The sequence below is a fragment of the Pituophis catenifer genome, unplaced genomic scaffold (genome assembly GCF_029215685.1).
Source record: "Pituophis catenifer annectens isolate HBS135680 unplaced genomic scaffold, rPitCat1.0.hap2 SCAF_8, whole genome shotgun sequence".
Taxonomy (NCBI): domain Eukaryota; kingdom Metazoa; phylum Chordata; class Lepidosauria; order Squamata; family Colubridae; genus Pituophis; species Pituophis catenifer.
In genome coordinates this window covers 33,343,200-33,359,557 of record NW_027256888.1, presented here as the reverse complement: position 1 = coordinate 33,359,557, position 16,358 = coordinate 33,343,200, and the positions used below count along the sequence as shown (strand labels likewise).

Below are 16,358 nucleotides of genomic sequence, written 5' to 3'. Positions count from 1 at the left end.
CGGAAGCTAATCTGGGTCTGTCTCTCACACTTATCAGAGTCAGGGTGCCCCCCACGCCGGCTTTGCTCCTTGGCGCGGGCCTTCCAGCTTGCAAGGAGCAGTTTCTGACGGCAAATCACCGGGAGGCTTTGGCTGGGGGAGGCCCACGCAGAGTTAAGCGGGTCGGTTGGCCTGATTACAGAACAATCCAGGCATCCGGAAAATGTGTGTGAGAGCTATTTACCACGAAATGTGAGTGACTTTCTCCTTCCTTTGCGATATCTCCGAGCGGACATTTTCCAAAGACCTTTTTATTTTAACGCTACCAAAAAAAAAGGGCTGGCGAATTAGAACTGGCTTGTTTGAATAGGAGGACGGAGGAGGGGGGGCGGCTTGCGGGGGGCGATGGTGGCACTTGGAACCACACCGGGAGAAAAAAGGCGCTAGACTTAGTTGTCACGTCTTCCTCTTACAAATGACCGGGGCCCTGGTCCTTGCTATATAAAGGCAATTGGTCGGACGCCTAGGGAAGTCGAGGGGTAAGAAATCGCGTTTTGCAGAAACGTTTGTTTTTCCGGCCTCTTTGGGCCAGACAAGAGGCATTACCTACCGATAGAAGGCAAATCAGAAGATCAAGCAGAGAAAACGCGCGATCCAGCGACCATAATAACTACCGCTATAAAATTTTCAGGTTGAGGCTGTAAGATCTAACGGCACAAAACCCGGAAAGGGGGGTAGATTATTCCCTTTTTTCCCCTCTTGCTCCTTTTTTGCGTCTGTACTCCCTAACGAGCATGGAACCTCTTCTGCACGTTGGCTCTGCTCCAGATCCAAAGGGAAAGGCATATACCGCTATGTCAGTTATAGTAAAGATACCAATAAATTTTCTAATGTCCGCGATCACTGTTCGCTCCTCTCCTTTTTCAATGGCAGCTGTTTTGCCCCGTCGGCCGGGCCGCGCTGACTACAGGAAGGTTGCGAGGTTAGAACAACTAGCCAGAATGATGTGCCCTCTTCTAGCATTGGGGTCAGACTCCTTCGACTGCCCGGTGCATTTGCTTTCGAGAAGACGCCCTTCTCCTTAAAAAAAAGAAAAAGAAAGGAAAAAAAATCACTGCTACTTCAGCTGAAGTTGGATCTCACCAAGCCTCCGCTTCCTTTCCAGGATTTGTCCTGGGCGTTAATTTTCAGGTCACCAAAGTTTCGGGTCAGCCCTTACCCGCCTGGAGAATTTCTAGTCGCCAGGCACAATCACATGTAATCACTCTACGATGATTTCACCAACCTATAAACACAATTCTTCACACTGGACTTTTTTTTTTTTTTTAAAGACCTTGCCTTCATTCAGATGCCCCGAATTCTGGGCCCGCCGGTACTTTTCTTTTAAAATATTTCCCACTTTAAGGGAAGAAAGATGTTGCTTCCACCTAAGTCACTTCTAATTCTCAGACAGTAGGGAGAACTCTAATCTGCGTCTGGTTAATTTATAGAAGTTACTTGAGGAAGCCAGTCTTCTTCTCACGCCAGTGTTCGCAGCTCAGACAAAGCACGAAGGACAATTAGGAAGAAGTTGGGGTGTGTTGGAAGTTATTTCCAAGAACTCAGAGAAACAATAAATATTGCGGTCTTTTGGGCAAACTCTATTGTGGATTCAACGTCTATCTTTCTGGAAGTGAACGGGCGCGCATGCGTTCAGGCAACGCTGGGGTGATGAAACGAAAGCTGGGAGTGAGAAGACAGGATCCAGCTCACAGTCCGGAGTTTTCCAAGGTGCATTCCAGTTTAGGTTTATTCGGGTATAGTTATTGGGGGAATCATCGTAACGATACTACCTGAGCTGCCCTATAGGTTAATCAAAGTTCAGAAGCGTATGGTTAAGATATCTATGGATTAAACTAACCAGAACCAACATTTCCTTCTCAGATGGCAACACCGCAATATGCTTGTAAGCCTTCGTGGATTTCAAAACTCATTTCAGGCAATGAGATTCAAACCTAGGAGCTCAGGATCGAGGACATAAATAACAAAAGGTACCAGTCAGTAACTGGAAAACTTTCCTTCCTTCACGGCAAAAACGATCCCTAAACGTTGGGTTTTAACTTTCGGTCTCTTTCGGTCAGCTGGCGGTCCCAGGGAAAGGTGAGGGCGAGCGACGAAGTGTCTAGAGAGGGAGGCGGAGGGAAAGGCTTTTTTTAATTGCTCGGTAATGGGGCTGTTGCTATTTTCTCAGGAGCAATCACTCCTGGAGCTAAATCGCAAGAGCCCTAGACAGGCCGGAGCCGACAAAAATGTAGCTTTTGACGTTAAAAGCTAAATGGGGAGCGGGGCGGTGGGAAGGTAAATTGATGGCCGATTGGGATGTCAGGAGCCCTGGCCCCAAATCGCTGGATTGGAGCGGCGGGCCTGATAAGGTCCTCGTCAGAGTACGTGGCCCTTTCGGCCAGCGATTGGCGGGGACCTAGGACGGGTCTGGCAGGGGGGAAAAAGGCTTCTCACAGCCCGCTCTCTCTCCTACCCCCTTCCTCCTCCTCCTCCTCCTCCTCCTCCTTTCTCCCTATCTGCAAAGTTCTCGCGAAGGTCAAGCTTGAACTCTCTCCCTCGCCTTTTGCACGCGCGCGCGCAGATCTATTGAGGCGGGAACTGCTCTGGGCTGAGCCCCACCGTAGAGCGGGGACTCGCTCTTTTTTTCGCCTTTCGGCTGGGAAAAATGGCTTTAAAAGCTGTGGCGAATATCTCACAAGTAGTCGGAGGAGAAAATTAACGAAGAAGGTTGGCGAAAAAGAAACTAGTGCAACTGTTGAAAAAAAAAAAATCTCTCCCCACGAAAAAGTCGAAGGGCTTGGACTGTGCAATCTTTTTCGGTACAATCCCCAAAAGCTCCTGCCCTTGCGAGGCTTCTTGGCTGTAAGGTTCCGGCTGACGGAGGCAGTATTGGTGCCCGGGACTTTGGGGCTATTTTCTTCTTTCTTAGAAAGGGCTCCGTTTCCAAGGAGGAAAGTTTCCAGCGGGAAACCGAAATCGCTCTGGCTTGGAGCCCTGTACCATCCATTGGGTCTACTTAAGTCCATGGAAGACAACTAGCTTCAAGCCAGTTTTGAGACCGTTCATATCCCATGGTTGATTAGAGATAAACTCTAAACAGGGATCAATCTGGATTGCAACCCCACAATTTCTATTTTTAAAAAATCCCGACTATAAGCAGCTCACAATACTTAAAAAAAGCCATAAAATGTATACAAGAAAATCCGTAAAAACATTCCTTTTAGATTGAGATAAAGCCAATGATTTTTCTTCCCTTTTAAAAAGAGCAACATGTCTTGTGGCATCTTGAAGCTGAACAAGCAGGAAAGCTTCCATAGGCTGTACCAAGAGTCTTAGTTAGTTGCAGCAATAAATAAAAAATAAAAACAAATCCATTGTTCCATTTTTCTGGATATTCTATACTGTATATTAAAACTGCAATGACAAAAATGTTTATGTCTCAGTAAACTGGATGGGATTACTCCTAAATAATAGTTGCATAGGACTCTGCTGTCAACCCCTCATTGCAACCCGAACTTGCTTGAGATTACCTTGATGCCAGGGGGACTTACTTTCTAGTAAACTTGCCAAAGAGTTAGTTTTAAAGTTCAATAACAGACTGATGCAAGGAGACAGATTTCCAAAGAAATGCATTCTACTGAGGACAACAGACAGATTATAAATGTGAAGTGGGGAGAGGAACTCTAGAAAGGTTTTTTTTTTTAGATTTTTCAGAAGTAGCTTTTATATGGGTTTATATATATATTTATAAGGTTCTTTTTCCTAAAGTATTTGGCAGTCTCAATTTAATCTTCAGAAGGGTGTACTTTTTGCTTCTCAGCTATTTACCAATCATCCTTTCCTTTCTCCACTAATCAAGGCTTCCAGAATAATTCAACCACCCTTACTGATACCACAATCAAAACACGCTTCATACTTTCTAAAGAATGACTGGTGAAGCTAGCAGACTTAATAAGAAGGGATCTACACTAGAAAATGGCTGGGGGTTTTCCTAAGTATGGAATGCTTATCGGACTAGGACAGATGGAGTTGGCTTGCTGGTCAACAGAAATTTATGGGAGTAGTTCCTTCTCACTTGCTTATTTTCAATTTATACTGCTTAAGAGTTAACCAATTTTGTCAATTGCAGCCTGGCATTCTGACCCTAAACACATATGCTTAGAATTAAGTCTCTTTGATTTCAGTGGGACTTTACTTACCTAGAACATCTTCCGTCTGGACTGTGTTCTTTTACAGCTTTGCAGGAGTACTGCTGCAAAGTATTTTTATTTCCACTAATTTGGGGTTTTAAGCTTACTTGCTAGGAAGTGAATCCTACTGGATAGGTGGGAAACCTCCCCTTTAGTGGTATTATGGAGTGAAGAAAGGCCGGTTTGCAGATGCCTGAAAACAAGCATTTCTTCTTTATCTGTGGAGGTACTCAGGAACAATGATCTATGTCTGCTTCTTAATATAAGTACTTGAAAATAATAATAAGCAACCTCTACTACTGATTGGATCAGTATACACTTAATGCAGTTTATTTAAAATGTTCATATGATAACATCTTTTTTAATTACTACACAGGAAAAAGTAAAATATTCTTATTTTTCATCTGCTGCCCAAAAGTCATCCACCAAAGTTTAAAACAAAATCCTACTTGTTTTTAGAGAGGTTGTGATGGCATCATTCTTTTCCAGCTTTGTATAGTAATTCAAAGCAGGCACTGTACAAGTTGTGTGCGTGTGTGAATAATTAGCATTTGAACTAGGATGAAAGTTCCAAGTTTCATATATAGAATCAGTAGAAATTTTACTTTTTTAAACAACTAAACTGAAAATTGGATCTTTTGTGTTCATTTCTCCTTCTGTTTGTTATGTAAAAAAAACAACATATAACAATGTTGTAACATAAAAGCTAAACTTTGGAAATTAATAGGGCATTTTCCAATCTTTCTCATGGCCTGGTCATTAGTTTTGTGAATTTTCCAGGTTATCCTGATGAAAAAACCTCTTTTTTTTTTTAGAAGGAACGTCTGATTAAACATTTTTGTTTATTAAAATTAATGCCAGTAGGAGCCATTATTTGGCTTTTTCGGTAGTGATCATTTCAGTGTCTGACTTTACTTACCAGGAGTTTAACTCCATTGCATTGAAAAGGACTTGTTTCCAGTAAGAATATATCAAAAAGTAGTTTTTGTCTTTTTCTGCTTTTGATCTCAGAACTGTTAAGCAGTTTCTAAATATGCCTGGGTTGAGAACACTCTCAAGTGTTCATTTCATTGAAATAAATTACAACCAAATGAAAGTTACCATCCTGCCCCTTTGCCTACTCAGAAATAAGTTTTGATTAGCTAAGTACGACTTTTTTGCCCCTCCTGTTCAACTGTGTCCCTGTCTCAGAGACTGCCAGGACAAGTCTCTGCACCTTTCTTGACAATGTTTTTCAGAAGTTGTTTACCACTGCCTCTTTCCTTGGCTGAGAGAAGATGACTGGCTCCAGTCAAAATGTTTTGGAAAGGGACAAAGTTAAGTGATTTAAAAAAATATGAGGGAAGCTATCTGAATATTTTCAAGACAACCTTTAGGGAGAACAGCTAAAGTTGAGCATAAAATGCCTGTTTACTTCCAGACAAGAATGTATACAGTAGGAGTACAATATGTATAGGAGACATCTTTAATCATGAATCCACCAAATTTATTCTTAGGCAACACATACTGTATGTCCTGATATTTTTATTAAGAGACATCTGGCAGCGATCAATTCTTTCCTTTCCTCTCTATCTTGCAATGAGACCCTCTGTGGACCTTCTAACGTCATATCAGACGGCGAGGAGCCATCCTGCTCTGGAGCTGAGTGTAATCACCATGCTATTTTCCAAACACCATCAGCTGAAGTCCAGATCACCAGCTGGAATGCGGATGTAATGAGACGTTTTTCTTGTTCTGTTCTTTTCTTCATGTTCACCCAAACCCCCCATTCCTTAGGTTTTATAGTTGCTGCAATTACATTTCACTTTTTTAAAATGCTGTTTGTATCATATTTATTTATAAAAATATTGGTGACACAGGTACAGAAGGAAAGGAACAAGGACCATCTATACTTTCTAGTACCTGTGCATTTTGTCATGAATCTGTTCTTACCTGGGCTAAATTTTCACAAATCATTCCAAACTATAATGTGATGTTCTGTGTTTTTGGTTTTGCATTACAGGAGTATAATATTTATGTTCAAAATAAGTCCTATGATGAGTAAGCCATAATTATAAAAATAATTCTAGGCTAGGAACCCAAAAGCTTCTTAAACCATCCTTCCCAATGTAGTACTATTCAGACATTTTGACCACAGCTCCTATAATCTATCAGGCAGCAGCCATATTGCATGAGTTGATGGCAATTGCAGTCCTGCACATATGAAGAGCACCAAGTTAGGAAGGTTTATACTAGTCGCAACTCCAAAATAGATGTAGTTGAAGCATTTTTATCTCTCTTAAGCCAAGAAGGATTTTTTAAGTGGCTGACAGATAACAAGATAGAAAAGGAATTTGGGGGAGGTAAAGACTTGGCAGACATCTCTTTTGAATGGAAACACCTAGTTTTGTTCATAGTACACTAGAGATTTAAAAAATAGCCCTAGAAGTGGGACAAGTTGACAAGGAATGTCAGCATCAATCCTATTTGATAAGGTATTAAGCCTTAATGGAGTGATGTCCAGGAGTGAAAGAAAATGCATGGCTTCGGTGATGGCCTTGTTGCTGCAATGCAGAACTTCCCAATCTAGGCCTCTAATGCTACCATCTGAAGCACAGACATCATCTCTCATTCTCCATTTATTGGATTCAAATCAATGACATTTGAGTCATATTTCAACATTGGTGGCACCAATGGTGGCATCCAAAGGCAAGTGTTTAACTCTGCCAGCACAGAGTACAGATCAGGAAATGGAACTCAGTGAGATGGATGGAGATGCTTGGCCATGGCAGAATCTTCATCCATCCTGCAATTCACTCAATCTTTTGTTTTGCCAAAGTTGAGCAAAACACTTGCTACTGTTCAACACTAGCTTAAAATCAAACACACACTCAACTATTCTTTATGGTTCTCTTTTAATAGAAACACTCCACCAAATAACAATATATTTTCTCCTAGGCTAGAACACACATATTTTTCAGGATGAAACATTGAATGAATGCCTGGGGCTGCCATCTAAAGTTAGACAAGGGACCCCTAAAGGTGCTTTTTGTTTCAATTTCAGGTTTTTTAACTTAAAATACATTTGAACATGGGTTAGTTACATATCATAAAACATTATACTGCTTGAAAACCCTTTTTCCTTTATCAACATTATCTCAGAAGTTAGGTATCTAAATGCCAGCCATACTCTGAAAAGTGGTTGTATGCTTTCCATGCTACCTGGACACAGTTTCTCATGTGAATGAGAGGTCTATTCTGTATGATTAGTAGAGTTACATGTTTCCTTCCAGGATTCTGGACTTCAGTTCTGCTAAGGAAAAGATTGGATCTGGCCCTGAAAAATTTATATGCTCACTCTCCCTCCTTCCTGTCTTCCCTCTCAAAACAGCTGGAGTCCACCATTGCAATCCTAGGCAAATAAACTCAATGGAAAATTAAAATGATGTTCTCTTTAATTGGTTATAAAATGAAATGCAGCCCTGCGTGACACAAACCCATAGAATAAGCCATGCAAATTCAAATGAAAGACAGGAGGAAGGAGGATCTGGTTTTCCTAGCCTTAGGTCCCACTGTAGATCAGCTGGAAAGCAAATGCATCCAATAGGTCTGGCCTAGCATGCAACCTTCAGAAGAATATCCCCAATCCTCTTTAGTTTAATGTCCAACAAATGAGTTTGTTTGGATGTAAGACAATGTTGCAGCATTTTATCACTGCTATAGAACAAAGGAACTACTGTATATGCATGCCTCCAAATGTTGCTTAACAGTAACTTGCAACAGGTTTTCTACTGATACATTAAATATTGAAATTTAAACAAGTGTGCAATTTCTATCAATTGGAGAAAACATATGACATCATGGAAAAGCAAAGACCAACTTCAGAAGTGGGCAAAGCACAGGTACAAAGGAGAATATCTGAATATCTTTTTTAATAGTAATTTTATTAAAAATTACAACCACGATGATAGAAAAAGTCTAATACAAATTTAAAAAAATAAAAACTGGGAGTTGCAGCTAACAAAAAGAAAATAGAAAAAAAGGAAAAATTAGAATATAGTAAAGAACAAGAAAAATTAAAGAAATTATTTTCCCATTCATTAAAATATAAATGATTTTAGTAATTTTTCATCTTACTTAATATACAACAAATTTTGTCTTCTTCTCATATCCCATCTCTTATCTATTAAAAAAAGTCCTTTAAAACCTCATCATTTCTGTCTTGATCAGCAAAAGTCCATTAAGGGTTACTAGAGATAACATATATTTTAACTTGATCAAATAAACCAATTTGGCGTTCTCTCCTATTACTTTTAACAAACTTGATCTTTAGTGCTTTCAAATAAGTCCAGGAACTCAAATCATTTTTCTTTGGTCCCTCTCACAAAATTCTTCACAACTTTAACAAACCTCCTTTATAAATCCAGTAAAGGCAGATTATCCAAGTCATTCCTTTGGTTTGTTATTTGTATATCTCTTTTAATTATCAAGACATCAGCTAATTTCTTTTGTATAGCCAGACATAGCATCATTTTCAATATCTTTGTTGTAACCTGTCATTTTTAAATCACTTCCGATCAGTCTCTATCTCCTTTAGTAAAACTTGTTCATTTTCCATAACATCTTTAACCATAGTCTAGACCCCTCTCAGAGATAGGGCAATGATCATGTCACCAGCTAATCCTTTCAGTTCAGAATGACCTTCAATGGTGCCTCTGACATGAGTGGGATGAGGGCCTTTCTAAAATCATAGTTTTGCTATTTATTCCAGAAAAAAATAAGTCCTTAAGCTTGTATTTAAAACTTCTTTCAATAGGGATTGAAGGCTCACCCAGTGCTGTAAAACCTGTTGACCCAAAGCAGTTAACAAGCAATTGCCTCCCTCAAAAAAAAAGATAAATAGAAAAGGAAGTATAAAAACCCAGTAGCCTTAAATGAGCCTACCATAGATTAAGCAAGATAGCTATTCCCCCATCTCCCAGACCCCTAAGCCCACTGGAGACCACTGTCTTGCAGTGGAACACAGGGACAACTATATGGGGCACTTGTGATTGGTCTCAGGACATCTCCTTGTCCAGAGAACAATTACAAAGAGCCAGTTTACTTGCTGAGTTCTTAATTTTGCTACAGTTGTCTTCAGTTCAGTATTTATCCCCTGGATTTCTGGGAGTGTCCAGATTTTAGTGCATAAAATGGATACTTTATAGCTCTATAATGCTTCAGGGATACACACTGCCAATAAACAAACAAACAAACAAACAAATCTCTGAATTCCATGGAGGGCCCAACAAAGGACAGTAAAATTTAATTTGGCCTTGCATGTTTCATATCGCATAAAATTAGGCATGAAGCACCTCTTCACCAACTCCCTGGCTAAAAAAAAATAAAAGAGTTGATCAATGCACCGTTAGAGTAGATATAGAAAGTCTATAGACCTCAGATAAAATGCCAAATTTTTGAGATGTAACAAAATCAGACCAAGATAAATCACTTCCGAATTCTTTCCATGTTTAATATATTATATAAGCAATAAAATTCAATTGAAAAACTGAAATCTTTTAGTTTAGAAAAAAAATACCATGTTTCCCCAAAAATAAGATCCTGTCTTACATTTTTTTGAACCCTGAAATAAGTGCTTGGCCTTATTGCCATGCGCTCAAAAGCCCAATTGGGCTTATTATCAGGGAATGTCTTATTTTGGGGGGGAAAGGGTAATAAAATCCTACAATAGTGTGGTTGCATAAAAGTTCATACCTGTAAACTAATACTTTGTTAAGTATTTTGATTTTCTAATAGCATTCAATCTTTTGAAGCCTATCAGCATGGCACATCTTACCTTGGGAATCTTTGCCCACTCTTCCTTGCAGTAGTGCTCCAAATCAATCAGATTGCGAGGGCAACTCCTGTTTAGAAGAGTTGCCCTCTTTAGATCAGCTCATAGATTTTCAATTGTATTCAGGTCAGGACTCTGCCTGGGCCATCCCAAAATTTTGATCTTCTTCTGGTGAAGCCATTCTTTTGTTGATTTGGAGGTGTGCTTTGGGCCATTGTGCTGAACGGGGATTTTGTGCCAAAATTGATAGATATTTGGAACTGTTAATAATTCCCTCCACCTTGAATAATGCACCAATTCCAGCTGAAGAAAAGCAGCCCAAAGCCCAAAGCTGCCACCATCACACTTAACTGTGGGAATGGGGTACTTAGATGACTTAGATGAGGGAATAGAAGGGGAACTCATTAAATTTGCAGATGTTACTAAGCTGGCAGGAATAGCCAACACCTTAGATGATAGGATCAAGATCAATATGAATCTTGACAGACTTGAACACTGGGCCCTATCTAACAAAATAAAATTCAATGTAGAGAAAAGTAAAGTCTTACATAGGCAAGAAAAACCAAAAGTACACATGTATATTGAGTAAAATCTGACTTAATAGCAGTAACTGTTAGAGGGATCTTGGAGTCTTCGTGGACAATCAATTAAATATGAGCCAGCTGTATGTGTTGGCAGCCAAAAAAGCAAACATAATCCTAAATTGCATTAACAAAGGGATACAATCAAGATCAAGTGAGATACTAATACCACTCTATAAAGCCTTAGTAAGATCACAACTAGAATACTGCATCCAGTTTTGGTCACCACACTATAAAAAAAGATGTTGAGACTCTAGAAAGAGTGCAGAGAAGAGCAACAAAGATGATTAGGGAACTGGAGGCTAAAACATATGAAGAATGGTTGCAGGAATTGGGTATGTCTAGTTTAATGAAGCGAAGGGCCAGGGGACACATACCAGTGTTCCAATATTTGAGGGGCTGTCACAGACAGGAGGGGGTCAATATATTTTCCAAAGCACCTGAAAGCCAGACAAGGAATAATGGGTGGAAAGTGATCAAGGAGTGATTTAACCTAGAAATAAGGATAAATTTTCTGACAGAACAATCAACCAATGGAATAGCTTGCCTTCAGAAGTTATGGGTGTTTTATCGCTGGAAGCTTTTGAGAAGAGACTGGATAGCCATCTGTCAGAAATAGTATAGGGTCTCCTGCTTGAGCAGGGAGTTGCACTAGATGACCTACAAGGTCCCTTCCAACTCTGTTTCTATGCTATTCTATGCTATGCTATTCATTCACAGCAAACATGCTTTTTGTACCAAACACATTTTCCTACATGCTTTTTTCAGAGAATGACACACATTTAACTGTGTTCCATGGCATAGCCAATGGTTTGTAATTTTTTTGTACCATTCTTTTAATTTATAACTTCCAACGAGATCTCTTTGCAAGCTACAGTTTTTGCTGTGAGAGACAACTGTCAGAAAAATCCTAGTAGAACAGCTGAACTTTACATGGATTTGATCAGACTGACTTTAATTGATGGCAGTTATGTACTGACTACTATTTAACAATCGTTTGAATGTCATTGGTTAATTCTGAACACAGCCATATCCGTATTTATAACTGTGGGTGTGAACAAGGGGTGGGTTCTACTTACCTTTACTACCGGTTCGCAACGGGGCTGCACGCGTTGTTTGCTTTGCTCACGTGCACACGCTTTTCTGCGCATGCGCAGAAGCGTTCTGATGATGTCTGGGTCAGTGGCAGAGCCTCCTGCCAGTTTTACTACCGGTTCTATAGAATCCGTCTGAACCGGGGGCAACCCACCACTGGTGTGAACACCTATGCAGTTATTTTTGTTTTAATTTTTCCCACTAAACAATTTGTTTGTTTTTCAACCAAATTGTACAGCATATGTTATATTAAAGGTAGAAAAAAATCTGCATTTATTGTGTTCTGATTTTTTTATATCTCAAAAGCCTGACAACAGGGATATGTAGACTTCCTGTATCTATTGTAGATGCCCAGGTTAAAATGCAGTTTACCAGTTCTTTTTCTAGCAGAAAAGTATGCCAGAATAAAATTGATTTCCTAGATTACTGAACTGTATTTTGCCTCACCATAGATTAACATTTTTAAAGTCGGAAATCTCCAGGAAGATTCCCCTGATCTTGTTTACCACCAGCCAAAGAAGCATAAATTGCCCTTAGAAAAGCTGTTAAGATCTATGTTTTCTCTCTGTAGAGTGGAGTTCCCTTTTTGGTTATTTGTCATGCTCAATTGCCATTTTATATTGCTCTATTAATGCTATGTGGTTATTATTTCTCTAATTATTATTTGTTTTTGTTGGACACTCTGAAGAATCAAATTAGTATCAGTTGGGTGAGTTTAGGACTCTATAAGTCATAAACAAACAAACAAATAAACAGCTCCCCTTAATGTGAGGTAGCCCAGAAGAAAAATGCAGGTTTGGTTACCCATCAAATTGTCTGCTTAAGGCATGCGCGTTGCAGACTAGACGCGGTAAGGTAATGAAAGGGGCGTGGACCAAGATGGCGGCCTAGCGTGCGTGGCCCGTCAGTCGGTGCTTGTGCGCTCGAGGGCAGCCCGTGCGTCGTACTGAGCCTCTAAGCGGCGCCGGTGCCCGGAAGGCGGAGGCCGTGCGACGCTGCTGCTGCTGCTGCTGCTGCTGCTGCTGCTGGATCCCGAGAGCGACAAGCGGCAGGGCCGCAAGGAGACGGCGAAGCTGCTGCTGGCGCCTCAGGAAGGTGGCGGCTCCGCGCAAAGTTGGCCTCGTTTTCCGCCGCGTAGCGCTGCTCGCCGCCGCCGCCGCCGCTGGCCAGGATGCCCACCAGGATCAAGATCTCCACCATCCGCTCACACCGGGACCTGTCGCGGAAGATCGCTGACCGTTTGAGCCTCGAGCTGGGCAAGGTCGTCACCAAGAAGTTCTCCAACCGGGAGATCTGAGTGGAGATCGGCGAGAGCGTCCACGGCGAGGATGTCTGCATCATGCAGAGCGGCTGCGAGGAGATCAACGGCAACCGATGAAGTTGCTGATGGTGATCAACGCCTGCCAAGATCGCCTCGGACAGCCGCGTCACGGCCGTCAAACCTCATAGGCGCGCCAGGACAAGGAGGACAAGACAGCCGGCCCGGATCTCTGGCAAGCTGGTGGCCAACACTCTTTCCATTCCTGGCACAGAACACACCATCGCGGTGGACCTCCAGCCTCTCAGAGCCAGAGTTTCTTTGATATCCTGTGAACAACCTGTATGCTGAGCCAGGTGTCCTAAAGTGGATCAAGGAGAACATTGTTGAATGGAAACGCTGCACCATTATCTCTCCTGATACTGGGTCAGCCAAAAGAGTGACCTGTATTGATTAGCTGATTATGGACTTTGCCCTCATTCATAAAGAGAGGAAGAAGGCAGGAGGTGGATTGCATGGTGATGTGAAGGAACAGATGGCCACCCTTGTGGATGAAATGGCATACACCATCCTGCTGACAAACTGCTTACAGCTGGCACTACCAAAGTTTATGCCAACCTGATTCATGGGAATCAAAAAATGGCTGGCCCTCTTTTCTGGGCCAGCCATTTCCCGAATCAACCATGCCTGCTTTGAAGCAGTTGTAGTCACAAACACAATCCTCCAGAAAGACAACATGAAACACTGCTCTAAAATCCAGGGGATCGAAATCTCCATGATTCTGGCTGAACCCATCAAGCAGACTCACAATGTGGAATCTGTCCCTTACCTCTTCAGTCATGTCCCTTTACAACTATAGATGCTGCTGCTTGGGTGGCTTTTTGAAAACAATTTGTTTCAAATTCAATTAAAAAGTTATTTTTTAGACTTATATACTGCTTCATAATGCTTTAAGCAGTTTACAGAATCAGCATATTGCCCCCAATAATGTGGGTCCTCATATTACTGACCTCAGAAGGATGGAAGGCTGAATCAACCTTGCACCGGTCAGCAGCCAATTCCTGGCACTGAGCAGTGAGTTAGCCTGCAAAACCGCATACTAACCACTGGGACAGGGCAGCACTTTTTTAATTATCTGATTAAAACTTGTGGACTCAGAGATTTCTTATGCCTATCATCTGTCAGTCAGGCCATTCTAAGCATACACTCAGCATGTATTCAGAAATAAACTGCATTGGGTTATGAATTCAGAAGAGCAAGTTAGGATGAAGTGGAAGGGAGGTATTCTGACATACAGGTAGTCCTCAACAACAGTTCACTTAGTGACCATTCAAAGTTACAATGGCACTGAAAAAAGTGACGACCGTTTTTCATACACCTCCATGGTCACATGATCAAAATTCAGATTTTGGCAACTGATTCATATTTATGACAGTTGCAATGTCCCAGAGTCATATGATCCCTTTTTGCAACCTTCTGACAAGCAAAGTCAATGGGAAGCCTGATTTACTTAACAACCAGGTTACTTACTTAACAACTTGTGATTCACTTAACAACTGTGGCAAGAAAAGGCATAAAATGGGGCAAAATTCACTTAATAACTTTCTCACTTAGCAACAGAAATTTTGGGCTCAATTGTGGTTGTAAGTCAAGACTACCTGTATTGAGTTAGGTATAGTTAGCTGGGCTATTTGTAGATAAAGGTTTCACATTTCTTTAGAAAAGCAGTACACTTATGTTTGGAATAGCCCGTCTGACAGAGGAACAGAGAAGGGATTGCAAGGAGCATTTGTGATGCTTTGGTCCATTTCTCCACTTGAAATGGGTATGAAGTAAAGTGGGAGGAAGAACTCAACAAATGCTCTATTGTAGAATACTGCAAGGTAATGGCAGTGCTCTCAGAGTGTGGTCATAGTTGGCAATCCCTAATGGAGTAGGCAAAATAGCAATATGTGACTGGCAAAATCAGCTCTTTCCTGGTTTAAATTAACCTTCATTATAGCCTAGAAGATGCATCGTCTCAGGGGAAAGCTGATTCTGATCAGGTATTATATAGGCAGATTCCTCTGTGGAAGCCAGTTCCTTGGCCCCTCTTGGCCCAAAGCATAATAATGGGGAAAGCCCAGCACATGGTGGATAGAGAAGGCAGCTCACAGGGGCACGAGGAGCTGGCCAGAAAGCAGCCTTGACTGTGTCATAAGTCACATCATAGGTGAACTATGCTAGATCACATTCAGGGCAAAAACATCAGGAGAAAAAGGAAAACACTACTTTAAAACTGCATTAATGCCTAAAGAAGACTTGCAGCTGTGCATTGGGAATAAAAGAAAGGCAAGGTTATGAGGAAATAACATTAATAAAAACCACACAATTACCAGATAATGTTCTTAGAAATTGAGAATGAGTCCTCAGTCTGTACAATTTAATTCAGTTTTAAATATCTCTTCAAGTTAAAATCACAGAGCACTGACAGAATCCTCCGTAGCTGACCTGATAGAGAAATTTGAACATTGCACTAAAAGCACAAGAAGATATTCTCAATTTTCTTCAATATTCTCAGCTATCCTAATATTAAGCACAACCGAATAAATTGAAGGATGAATAATGTTCACCTAAGCGTTAAGTGAAAATAAATAGTGGAATGTACAACAGAATATCCATTGATCAATATCATCCTACAAACTGCAAAACACATAAAATATCCCTATGCAAAAGTTTAAAAGAAATTGCTCCCTTCTCCCTCCTTGGGTGGGTTGGCATAGATGTCAACCACTGTTCGCAGACTGAAGAAAGATACTGCTTAGAACTGCCGGACTTAAGGGCAACCTAAGTCCTCGGTTTTCCATTGAAATGATCCTTCCATGACAGAATAGGGGACTTAAGCGAACGGGAAGTCTGTAGGGGTAACCAGGGCAGCTTGGTCCCCCGCTACACTGAAAGGCATTTCAAGGCGCGTCGCGCAGAGACTTTCGCAACCAGCCATTCTGCTCGGCAACTTTTCTTGACGTCCCTGCCTCTCTTTCTCTTCCTCGATTTACCTGCGGGCTTCTATGCTGGCAAAGCGTGTATTTGGCTGCTCGGTCGCCTCTCTCCCCTTTGTGGACGGTCGCGGGAGGCCTCTCCCTCCAGCATGGAGGAAGGGAACTCCCTTGGAGGGGAAAAAACCGCCGCCGACCTTCAGCCTCGCTTCCTGGAGGGACGGCCTCTTTTCCTGCGTTTATTCATTGAAGCCGCTCGAGGGGTCAGCAGCCCTCGAGGTCTGGAAAGCGGGGACGGGGGGGGGAGTCTCGGTTGCCAGGCGCTCCCTGCAGGCTCTGAGCACCTCCACGAAGGGAAGAGGGAAGAGAGACCTCCCGGCGGGTGTGCGCAGGCGCGCGCGTCGGGTCAGGCTGCGGCTGTCA

At 41.6% G+C, this 16,358-nt stretch overlaps 1 pseudogene; it reads left to right on the top strand.

Annotated features, from left to right (window-relative positions):
- Nucleotides 1-13,073: 13,073 nt before the first annotated feature.
- Nucleotides 13,074-13,816, top strand: LOC139320708 (ribose-phosphate pyrophosphokinase 1-like; annotated as a pseudogene).
- The last annotated feature ends 2,542 nt before the right edge of the window (nucleotides 13,817-16,358 follow it).